Here is a 12,701-nt window from a genome sequence, read left to right on the forward strand (position 1 = left end):
GAAAATTGAAAATTGTGAAAATTAGGGACCTTGCAATTTTTTTGCATTTATGTACGTCGACGGGATTGGCAGTGACAAAACGTGTGGACGTTAAAGAACGTCGACGGGACGCCGCGGGCTAAGCACACTGGCCCCCAACGTAGATCTTAAACCGTCGCATTCACTATATTACAATGGAATTGTAGGGCTCTTGGAAATAAATTACATAATATGGCAATCTTGCTTTCCATACACTGGCCAAACGTAGTTTGTTTACAGGAGATGTGCTTGGTGGATCACCCTGATCCTCCACATTTCCAACACTACCACTCGTATATGAGTTATGAAGGTCAAGGAGTGTCCATATACACACGCAAGTCACACCCACAAACAGTGATTTGAAATTCTACTCTGGAAGCTGTCGAGTGCAGAGTAAAATTTAATAATTAATAACATGTTTCTGTCTATTTGCACTCTGCACTGTCCTCCACTTGCCCCCATTGATGGTGATGAGTTGAATTCACTTTTTGAACATCTTCTGGAGAACAAGCTAGTGTTGGGCAATTTTAACGCCCATCACTACCAATGGGGTAGCTTGAAGATCGATGGTCATCGGGAGCAAGTAGCCGACCTAATACAACAGTCCAACCTTTGTCTTCTGAACGATGGTAGAGCGACTTGTGTACATGATCATACTGAAACTTTTCAGCCACTGACTTCTCTCTGGCCTCCCCAGGTATATATAAAGATTTCTCATGGGATCCTTATGACGACTCGTTGGGAAGTGATCATTTACCCATCTGTCTTTCTTATACACGCAACGTTGTTTCGGCCCTCCACCTCCAAAATTTAACAAATTTAACAAAGCAGACTGGGGATCCTTCTCAAGGATTGGCAATTTAGATATATCTGGGGAGACCATAGATGTTAAAGTCGAAAATGTAACTAATTCCATAATTCACACAGCTGAGGCTGCTATTTCCAAGACTTCTATAGTTCATGAGAAGCATAGAGCCCATTGGTGGACGCCAGATTGCCGACAAGCATTAAGAAAACGCAATAGGAGATATAGAATTTTTGATAGTCAGCCTACGGAGGAAAATTTTATAGCATACAAACAGGCACGGGCTGAGGCAAGGAGAACAATCAGAAGGGCGAAACGTGACTCCTGGCGGTCCTTTGTGTCCACGGTGAATTGATCAACTCCACTAACTAAAGTCTGGTCCATTATTAAAATATTAAATAATAAATGCCCAACCATCCCTGTGACCACCCTGCAGGTGAACAACACCATCTATGACGATCCCGTGGTCATTGCTAACATCCTCACCTGGAGTTTTTCTCATGTAAGCAGCTCATCCAATTATGATCCTCGTTTCCAACATCATAAACGCACGGCTGAGCTACAGATAATAAACTTTGCCACAGAAGACGTAGACTCCCCATACAACCAAGAGTTTATGCTTGGTGAACTGCTCCTTGTCCTTAAATCCTGTAAAGACATCAGCCCTGGACCTGACACCATCACGTACAGTATGATCCAGCATCTTAATCAGGACAACCTGATTAAGATGTTAGCACTGTACAATGAAATTTGGGCGTCTCGAACTTTCCCAAACTCATGACACTTTGCGCACGTCATACCAATACCCAAAGAGACTGGTCGTCTTATGAATCCCTCTTCATTTCGACCTATTATGTTGACTTCTTATCTATGTAAGGTCAAGGAAGGAATGGTTAATAATAGGCTTCTTTTTGTTTTAGAGTCGGAGAATTTGTTAAATGATCAACAATGTGGCTTCCATAAATACAGAAGTTCACTATATCATTTAATGAATTTGAAGCATTGTATTGCAGAGGCATTTGCCAATAAAGAATTCATGATAGGGGTGTTCTTGGACATCCATAAAGCCTATGACATGACGTGGCACCATGGTATACTAATGAAGCTCTATGCTTATGATTTAAGAGGAAATTTGCCTATTCTTATTTCTAATTTCTTGAGGGACAGGACTTTCTCTGTCAAAGTGCCTCGTAACGTAATATCGGATATATTTATCCAGGGAAACAAGGTGCCGCAGAGAAGTGTGCTTAGTCCCATTTTATTTAGTATTATGATCAATGATATTCTGTCATCAGATCCCATCCTGAGGAATCTTAAATACTCACTCTATGTTGATGATTGTGCGATATGGCACTCTTCTCGTAATGCACAATTTTCAGCTGGGTGGATTCAAGCAGCCCTTGATTCCATCCACCAATGGGCCTTCCAGTGGGACTCTAAGTTTTCCATCCCTAAGTGTGCTGCTGTAGTTTTCACTAATCATAATGTACCTGATTTGTGCTTGACTTGGGATAATCAGGTGGTACCTTTTCAAAGGGGTAGGGTTTTTTTTCAAGAATACTCTCCCAGTATCCCTGCTTGTCGTAAAAGGCGACTAAAAGGGTTGGCGGAGGATTAGCGCCCCTCCCCAGAAAACAACTAACTAAAAAGACAAACAAGAATCCTCGGACAAGGACCAACCAAAAGATGACGACCAAGGACAGGACAAAGGACATAGTAATTGCAACATGGAATGTAAGAGATGCAAATGATGAGGTGAAAGAGAGAGAGGTTGTCCAGGTGCTTAAGGGCACGATAGTGGATGTATGTATCTGAAACTAAATGGTAAGGTGAGAGTGTGAGAGAATGGGAGTATGGATGGGGTATATGTGCAGGAGTAGGTGAGAATGAGAGGGCAAAAGAAGAAGTGTGAATAGTTGTGAGTAAAATATGGAAGAAGAACATAAGAGATATGGATCAGTTGGGTCAAGGATTGTGTGGGTAAGATTGAAAGTTGGATTACAAATGTGGGCGATTGTGTGCGTGTATGCGCCAACGCAAGATCGTGCAAGCAGAGTGATAGAAGAGTTGTGGACAAATGTGGAAGTGTGCATGGAAAAGTTTGGAAGGAATGAGAGAGTGTTTTTGATCGGTGATATGAATGGTAAAGTAGGGAATGTGAAGGTGGATGGAATAGTTGGTGAGTAAGGTGTGCCTGCTGAGATAGATGGGAATGGCAGTGCATTAATGGACATTTGTGCTGGGAGGGGGTTGGTGATAGCCAATACCCTCTTCAGGCACAAAATGATCCACAGGTATACATGGAGAGTGATGAGAAGGGTGGGTGGTGAACCGAATGAAAGGAAGGCAATGATTGATTATGTGTGTGTGGATGAAAGGATGCCAAGATGTGTAATGGATGCAAGAGCTTATAGAGGTTGGGGGAATAGACTTTCTGACCACTACTTGGTGGTGGCCAGAATCAAGATCCAATCAAGATGGAGAAATAGAAGAAGGGAAGGACGGGAAGGAGTATTTGCTAGGAGAGTGGAAAGGTTACAAGAGGATGAGAAAAAGCCAGAGTATAAGAGAGAAGTGGAGGAACGATTGGGCAAATATGAATTGGAGCAGATAGGGGACGTGGAAGGTGTGTGCAGGATATTCACAGAAGAAATATGTGCAGCATGTGATGTGGTGTGTGGGATGAAGAGAAGACGGAGGGGGGTGCAAGGAACAACGTGGTGGAATGAAGAGGTGAGACAGGCTGTGGCACAAAAGAAGAAAGCATACACTGAATGGATGAGAAATAGGGGCATGGAAGAAGTTGAGAGGTGGAAGAGAGAGTTACATGTAGAAAGAATGAGAGAGATGAAAAGATTAGTAAGAGAGAGTAAGAAGAGAGTGGATGAGGAATTTGGAAGGAATTTGAGTGTAAAGTGGAGGGATTGTAAGAAAATGTTCTGGAAAGAGGTGAAGAGAGTAAGACAGGGTGGAAGTGAAGTTAGCAGGGGAGTGAAAGATAAAAATGGTAGATTTTTTTTTTTTTTTAATGTGTCCGACTCTGGGCAAAGGCTGCAGGGCCTATTTCTCGGGGGCAGTGACCCATTCCGAGGCCCAGTAGTCCTCCTACACCTCCACATGTCACCACTTCGGCGCTTACACCCACCTTCCATATTGAATACATGCCAGGGCTGTCTCATACAGGACTGGTGTATTGGTATTGCTAGTGGAGAAGGGAGAAAAAGTGAGCAGATGGAGAGAACACTTTAAGGAATTGTTGAACATAAAGGATGGAAGTAATGCGAGTATAAGTGGCTGGGGAATGGCTGGGAGAAGGAGGGAGGTGAGTAAGCAGGAAGAAATCAGTAGAATAGAAATTATGGAAGCAATGAAGAAAGTTAAATTGGGGAAAGCCACAGGAATTGATAAACTGTGTGGTGAAATGCTGAAGCATAAGAGAGAGAGTAGTAGAATGGATGTGGAAGATGTGCAGAATGGCCTGGGAGGAAGGTAGAGTCCCGTAGGATTGGAAGTCAGGTATAAATATTCCCTTGTACAAAGAAAATGGGGAAAAAGAAGTGTGTGGTAATCACAGGGGCATTAGTCTTCTTAGTATAATAGGAAAAGTGTATGGTAGGATATTTATTGACAGAGTTAGAGAAAGAACAGAGGAATTAGTTAGAGAAGAACAGGGAGGCTTTGTGAAGGGAAGAGGTTGTATAGATCAGATATTCATTCTTAGATCTTTAGTGGAAAAGGTTCTAGAGAAGGGAAAGAAGTTGTATGCTGCTCTCATGGACTTGGAGAAAGCATATGACAGGGTGGATGGACAAGGATTGTGGAAAGTAGTAAGAATATATGGAGTAGATGGGAAGTTGTTGAATGCTGTGAACAGTATGTATGATGGTGCTAAGGCTGCAGTGCGTGTGGATGGTAAACTAAGTGAATTTTTCTCTTTGAAGGTTGGGTTGAAACAGGGATGTGTCATGTCTCCAAGGTTGTTCAATCTGTACATGGATGGGGTAATTAATGAGGTACAAGGTAGAGTAGTGGATGTTGGAGTGGTGAGAGAGAGTTGTGTTTGGAAACTCCCTGTACTGTTGTTTGCAGATGATACAGCGTTGTTGAGTGAAGACGAAGGGGAGCTGCAGGGCTTGGTGGATGAGTTTAGGAGAATGTGTAAGAAATGGAATCTAAAGGTGAATGTAGGGAAGAGTAAAGTGATGGTCTTTGAGAGAGGTGAAGTCAGTGAATGTACAGCGAGGTTGGATGGTGAGGAATTGGAAAATGTGAGCAAGTTTAAGTACTTGGGTAGTGTGATGAGTAAGGATGGAGGTTTGGAGGGTGAAGTGATTGAATGGGTACAGCAGGGAAGAAAGGTTGCTGGTTCCTTGAAAGCAGTGATAAGAAACAGGGAAGTGAACATGGAAGTGAAAAAGCTACTACATGACAGTATTGTGATACCAACTCTAACATATGGAGGTGAAGCTTGGACGTTGCTGGAAGGACACAAGTCAAGAGTGAGAGCAGTGGAAATGAGTTATTTAAGAGGAGCCTGTGGAGTCACATGGAGAGACAGGCTGACAAATGAGGATATAAAGGAGCTTTGTGGTGTGGATGTGATAGGAAGTGTTAGGAGGAATACACTGAGGTGGTTTGGCCATGTGGAGAGGATGGAGGGTGAAAGACTGACGAAGAAAGTGTATGTGAGTGAGGTGGAGGGGGGACAGGGAGGGGGAGGCTGAAGATGAGATGGAGGGATGGGGTGGAGAGGTACAGTATATGAGAGAGGGGGTGTGTGAGTTGGGAGCAGGGTGGTGATATGGCGAGGGACAGGGCGACATGGAGGCTATTTGTTTGTGGCCACCCCGAACAGGATTGAGGCGTCTGGCAATAGATTGATAGACAGAAATCATTTGCTTGCTTGTTGTGATAAACCGTTAACCCGAGGCACCCCATCGACATATGGGTACGTCGCAACCTTTTGTCACAGCTAGACCCGTCGACATACCAGTACATCGCGCAGTTGCAAGGTTCATAATTTGCACAATTTTCAATTTTCGCACATGATATTTGGTATGTATACATGGGACACCTTCCTCTATCCCTCTACAAGATGCCAGGCAGGAACAATGCCTTACCCAGCATGACCTCCCCCCCCCCCGCACGCCATTGTCTCGGCAATTCACCTGTTACCAGTGACCTGGCCAATAAAGGCATTCAGGGCCAGAGTGATTCCTCAATCGATGATAATGTGGAGGACAAAGTTTACATAACATTAGAGGAAGAAATAGTCAGAAATGATGATCATGTAATGTCGCCAAAAAAGGTCAGGTATGTTGATGTGTTAGTGAGTGACACAATGCATATATTGCCTATATTACTGTTTAAAAACCAATATACTCTCGTACTACATATAAATTCATACCAAATAAATAAATAAATACCGTTTATGAGTGGTGTGGAATAGTTACCGTCCCATAGAACTCGTTGTCTTTGAAGCCATTCTGATAGAAAACCCAGTAAGGTAAGGAGTACAGCTATCTGTATCGAGTATTTTAAACATCAGGTGAGCGATTTCTCTATGAACTTTCGATGTTTCTCACCAAAAGCGGAGGTTTGAGCCAAAAATTTTTCTTCCAAAATTGGTCAGGACTGGGGGGAGTCAGTGGTGGAAAATTGGTCGGGACATGACGGGTTAAATGTCCTGAAGTACGTAGCAGGTACTACATGGGGTGCCGAGAGAAAATCTTTATTAATGGTGTATAAGTCCGTTATTTGACTGAAGCTAGACTATGGCGCACAGGTGTATGGCTCGGCATCTGATGCCATGTTGAAGAGATTGGATGTTTTGCAGAATAAATGTTTGCTAATGTGTCTTGGAGCCATCCGGTGCACCCTTTTAGCTCGTATGGAAGTGGAGGCGAATGTGCCTCCCATATGTATTCGCTGTGATCACCTGGCCTTAGCGTATGGAATACGAAACTTAGGAAAACTGATATTGGCAAGGTGTCCTGTACCCCCCTGTGACAACACCACCATCTTCTGCCAGGGGTGCATTAGCCACTTGCTGCTCGTTTCCACTTACTGACTCAGGATCTTGCTGTGGATCTCAGTAACTGTGACAAGTTGGTGCTTAAAAATATAGCACCTTGGGAGCCACCTGGCTGTACAGTTGATGTATCATGGCTCCCAGCACCAAAGACCAAGGCACTGGAGGCAGAGGTCCACCACTTGTTTTGTAACATCATTGTTCATCACTTGGGGTCCCACCTATTGTACACTGATGGCTCCAAGTCGAGTGAATGTGTAGGTGTCAGTGTGTGGTCGACTGATTGTGCCCTCAGGTATCGGTTGCCGACTCATACATCTGTGTTTACCTCCGAACTTTCTGCAATTGACGAAGCCATAGACTATGCTCTAAATTCTCGGCATGACTCATTTGTCATATTTTCAGATTCAAAATCAGCCCTTCAGGCAACTGCATGTTGCACTACAGACTCGCACGAGATCCAGGGCCACATCGTTAATAATTTGCATTCATGGAACAAGTCCATGCTGATCTGGGTGCCTGGTCATTCCCGTATCTATGGCAATGGGCAGGCTGACTTACTTGCAAAGTCGGCTGTAGAGCTCAAGGAGACTTGGGACGTTCCTCGTGATCTATGGTTGATTCTCTCTCTAGGAAAGAAATCAATAAATCTTTTGTGGCAAGGTCAGTGGACCAGACTAAACATTCCAACATTCCAACTTGTAAGCCGTACCTGGGCGACTGGGATACTGCCAACAGACCCAGTCGCCTTGAGGAAAAAGTATTGGCGCGATTACGGCTTAATGCTACCGTTTTAACTCATATGAAACGATATATGGAGAGACGATTCCCACCGCACTGTGACATCTGTGATGCGGTGTTATCTATCAGTCACATCATCCTGCGCTGTCGGCGATTTATTTGTGAACGCGCTTCACTTACTAATTACCGCGGCACAGCAGACGTCCCTTTCCCCCTTTCCACCATCCTGGGTGATGGGGACATTGTTCTGACTGATAAATTGATGGCTTTCTTGAGAGAGACCGGACTGATCAGAGTGATGTGACTTTTTTACTGTATGGTTTTGGTTTTTATCGACTGTAAATATATATATATATATATATATATATATATATATATATATATATATATATATATATATATATATATATATATTGTACTATTAATTAGGGTTGACAGTTGACATATTTGAAATAGGTCCTCCTCCCACTGACCTATTTCTAATATTGATGTCCACTACATTAAACCCCATTCCATGCTTGACAGTCACCAGTTGATCAGTGCAAGTGTGCTATATAGAAAGGTATTGGACATTTGCAGTTGATGGTGTTCTCTTGGGAGAGATTCTTCACTTTTTGTACATACTGTATGTCATGATCTTGTATAAATTATCCTAATTAGGGTTGACAGATGACATATATGGAATAGTCCCTGACTCCTCTGGTTTTCTTTTACATACTGATGTCCCCTATATTAGTTTGTGCCTCGACTGACAGTCAGCAGGTGATGAGTGCAGGTATTTAATGTAGAAAGGCATTACTTATCTGCAGTCGATGATGTTCTCTTGGTCGAGGTATTTTTATCATTACTATAGGTTTAGATATTTGTCTTTTTAGGCTTTAGTATAGGTTAGCAATTTGTCAGTTAAGTTATTAGTTTTAGGGTCTTTAGGTTAAATAGGCATTTTTTTTCCTAATAAATAATGTAAGGTTAAAAACATAAATAAATAAAGAATAGTAAAAATACAAATACAAATAAAAAATAAAATAAAAATTATATATATATATATATATATATATATATATATATATATATATATATATATATATATATATATATATATATATATATATATATATATATATATATATATATATATATATATATATATATATATATATATATATATATATATATATATATATATTTGCCTTAATGACCAGGGGCTTCGACTCCAATGGTCGATAGGCAATATTAAAAAAAAAAAAAGAGGCTGACTTATAAATAGTAAGGGGGAAGACAGGGCCTGGGGACCGCCCAGCACACACGTCCTGTCTTCTGGCTAGCTTTGTGGTGTGGGTGTCAACCAGTTCAAGTCCGGTTCTGATAAAGTAAATCTTCATCAGTTTTAACTAAACTCAGTCTCTCATAAACGAGAAATAATTAAATGCCACTTTAAATCAAGATCAGTTCCAATTTAGTTTAGTTATTAATATAAAATATAATCCATGCAGGCGCTGTATATCACCATTTCAGTTAATTTGTTTATCATTCATGAAACAGGCATATGGTTTCAGGAAAACCATGATAATCTATTATTGTTGTGTTTCCCAAACTCTGAATGGTGATGAACCCATAACTTCCAAGTACAGTATTCTGACTGTGCCCTCTTGTACCTCATTCGTTGCTAGATCTGAGTTAGTAATAAGAAAAATAATATTGTTATACTCTTCACTTTCTAATGCGTGCGTGTACTGAAGGTGCTGCCATCTGGTGCCATTCTTCTGAATCTCAAGGAGAATAATGTTTTCCGGGATTAATTTTTTTTTTTCCTCCTTGTATGAACAACTTTTTCTGAATCAGCATTTTTTAAAAAGCCCATGTGATCATTAACATGTATATGCACCTGGTAATATATATATATATATATATATATATATATATATATATAGATATATATATATATATATATATATATATATATATATGAAATCAGTTTCAATTTTTTTTTTTTTTAATCCAGCAGATGGGAATCTGATGTTTAATAATAGTTTATAATGAATTATGCAAGGCAGTAATTGATTAATGAATATAAAAAGGGTGTTTCAGGCAAATATTGAAGTCGTTGTTGAACTTTTATTCCGGGTGCTAGAGGTCCGTATAGTATGTTTTCCCGAGCCAAACGTGTTGCCCTACACTCAACACCTCCTTCACACCACATCTCCCAGTGCCTTCGACGGTTTCTATCGTACGTCTGGCAAGACAAGATGGCCTAAAGCATGTCGATTTTTGGAATTATTGAGACTGCTTTCACTGCTAAGAGAGAGAGAGAGAAAAAAAATGCCTTCATGTTTATGTGACCCTAGAAATTTCTTTTAAACGCGCAAGTCATGACCATTTTACACAGTATTCCTCCGCATTAAGATCCCATCATCAACCACAGGACTGCACTGTGCAGGACAATTTGGTAAATCATATTATTCTGCCAAAGCAACCTTATTATAATGGTATGGACTGGACATAATATTTACTTAAATTTACAACAACGTAATAATTAACAAGAGAATATTCAGTTTTTCCTGGTGACGGAGAGTATTATACCAAAATATGGTATCACCCCCTGAATTACATTTTGCTCCTCTGCGAGATTCAGAGGAATGCCACCAGATGGCAACACCTTCAGTACATGTGCTTATTTTGCTTATCACCTGTGCAGTGGTGATCAAAGGACTGAATGATAAAGGAAGCTTTTTCATGTTAGGCTTCATTTTTGAAGTTTTCTTAAATAATCTCTTCTGTTCCTTCGTTTTAGCATCATAAAATTAACATATTTTTATCCATTTCTTAACAGAAGAATACTCCACAAAAACAAGAGAAAAATATAACTCCCAGCTTGCCGAGCCAACACAACCGATATGATAGCGTTTCATGTTTATATGCTGACATCCACAGACGTTCAAAGGCTCTGTTGAGCCATTGACATTTTCGCTGTATTTGGACGCGCATCCACGTCCAACCTGAATATCCAACCCGATCTTTGGATGTGGATCCGCGTTCAAACAAAGAAATATTCACTATAAATTGGGGTTTACGTTTAACGTCCTGAAATTTGATCTGATAATAGCCGGACTGAATTTCCAGTTCTATGGTACTATTTTCATTCCTGGGAAGATTCGAAAACTGACAAAAAAAAAGCTTAGGAAAAAAAAAAAACGGTATAAATATTTTAATGCGCTCTCAGCTTAAACTCGTCATAACTATTTTTTTACTTTATGCAATATCATATATATATATATATATATATATATATATATATATATATATTCTACAAAGTCTCAGTTTCCTAACGATATAAAAACAAATCCACAAATTCAAATAATTCGCGGCGGGGGAAAAAAAAAAAATGATCGGAATGGAAAAAAAACTCGAGAGCACAGATTTGGTATAAACATTCTTACGCGCACTTTCAGCTTGTCATAACTATTTTACTTTATGCAGAAAGTAAGAAAAAACTCCAGCCCATGGCTGGGTAGGAGGGAGGGAGAGCAGGAGGGGAGGAAAGCAGGAGGGTTCTGCTGGCTGCATGGGGGTGGGACCTGGAAACTGATAACTACAGAAAAGCATTGTCATACCGTCCTCATCAGTATTTACGCACTGTAAAAATTACGAAATGCTGTCAAAATAGGGTTAAGTTCATTAATTAAAAAAAAAAAAAATGATAACACTACTCTGAGATCTTTCTCAGTTTTTTTCTTTTTTTGCTCCTTAAATATTTCACCATGAGGCTGCTTCCCTCGTACCCATAGTACGCGCTCCACGTGGTCTTTTACCTGGACATGGTCGTCATGGTGCATACACACGAGCCATGCCTATTGATAAATATAACTGAAGTCTTTAGTGGCTTCGATTATAAAATCGATGATTGCCTTTCTCAATCTGAGGAAATTTTCCAGACTTAGCACTGAATTAATGTTTGCAGTAATATCCCTCGTGCAGTCGATAGGCATGAACTTAAGCCGTCATCTGTATACTGGATAAAAAAGGTATCGAGGAGGAGGAGTCTGATCAAGGTCGAAAGGAAATCATTATAACTCATAAGGTTCCAAAGTAATTTAGGCCTACCTGTTGTCATCAGAATATACATAAGCTAATTGTACTGACTAGGAAATTTCAAGTAAGTGACATATATGCTATTCTCAAGAAACTAGTATCAACGTAAAGTGGAACTGTAATTTTTGAAGTAGCCATCGTCTGTAATGTCAGATTTTTTTGCGCGAAGTACTCGCCCATACTTTTTCTGATCCACTGTACATGAGATTCTGAATCGCTAAGGAGCCCATTTACCAGACTTGATGTGAAACACGATGATAATGACGTACATTTATGTTACACTGAGAAGAGAAGGGCATATGAAGTGTGGCTGCAGAGGAAGGATGAGATGTCATATGAAAGGTATAAGGAAAAGAGGAATAGAGCGAGAAGGGCTGTGCGTGATGCTAAAGTGGCAGCAGATGAGAGGTGGGGTAGGCGGCTGACAGAGAATTTTCAACAGAATAAGAAAATGTTTTGGAAGGAGGTGAAAAGGGTGCGAAAGGGAGAGTCTGGGAAGGAAGAACGAGTAAAAGCAGAGGATGGAAGGATGTTAATTGAGATGGATGCAGTAAGGAAGAGATGGGCAGAGTATTTTGAAAGATTGTTAAATGTAGAGGAGGAAAAGGTGGCTGAGATTGTGGCGGATGGAGGGGTGCAAGGAATAAATGTGTTGGGAGAGTTGAATGATTCTTTGATCACGAAGGAAGAAGTGGAGAAGGCAGTAAAGGATATGAAAACAGGGAAAGCTGCAGGTATGGATGGGTGTGCTGTGGAATGCCTGAAGGGTGGTGGAGTGACTATTGTTGACTGGTTAGTAAGATTGTTGAATGTGAGCTTTGAGAAAGGTATGGTGCCAATTGACTGGGCAAGTGCTTGTGTGGTCCCGTTGTATAAAGGCAAGGGTGATAAGTATGAATGTACTAGCTTTAGGGGTATAAGTCTGTTGAGTGTTGTAGGTAAAGTGTATGGTAGAGTGTTAATTATGAGAGTTAGAGAGGGTACAGAGGGAGCAATTAGTGATGAGCAGTGTGGCTT

Source organism: Coenobita brevimanus, chromosome 78 (genome assembly GCF_032717465.1).
Source record: "Coenobita brevimanus isolate Jiangsu-jjx chromosome 78, ASM3271746v2, whole genome shotgun sequence".
Classification (NCBI taxonomy): domain Eukaryota; kingdom Metazoa; phylum Arthropoda; class Malacostraca; order Decapoda; family Coenobitidae; genus Coenobita; species Coenobita brevimanus.